Raw genomic sequence first — 549 nt, forward strand, 5'->3', positions numbered from 1 at the left:
GGCCGTGCCCACAGGACCTCTCGGTGGACCTCCGCTCAGAGGCCGTGCCCCTAGAACCTCTTGGTGGACCTCCACTCAGAGGCTGTGCTCTCAGAACCTCTCAGTGGACCTCTGCTCAGAGGCAGTGCCCTCAGAACCTGTCGGTGGACCTCCGCTCAGAGGCCATGCCCCTAGAACCTGTCGGTGGACCTCTGCTCAGAGGCCGTGCCCCTAGAACCTCTCGGTGGATCTCCACTCAGAGGCCGTACCCTCAGAACCTCTTGGTGGACCTCCGCTCAGAGGCTGTGCCCTCAGAACCTCTCGGTGGACCTCCACTCAGAGGCCGTGCCCCTAGAACCTCTCGGTGGACCTCCACTCAGAGGTCCATTCTGCACTGTGCCGTCGGTAGTTTGTTCTCAGTAGGAAGATAACTGTGGGCTGTATCTTACCTTCACCTAGGTGCATGTCCACATTTGAGGATACGGTTTCTACCTCACAAAAAACCATCCCCCTCCTTGAAAAACAGACGGTTGTCTAACACAGCGTTTGATGCAAATATAATTTGAATTC

The sequence above is a fragment of the Enhydra lutris genome, unplaced genomic scaffold, assembly GCF_002288905.1.
Source record: "Enhydra lutris kenyoni isolate GAN:26980312 unplaced genomic scaffold, ASM228890v2 scaffoldscaffold52, whole genome shotgun sequence".
In the NCBI taxonomy this organism is placed as follows: Eukaryota; Metazoa; Chordata; class Mammalia; order Carnivora; family Mustelidae; genus Enhydra; species Enhydra lutris.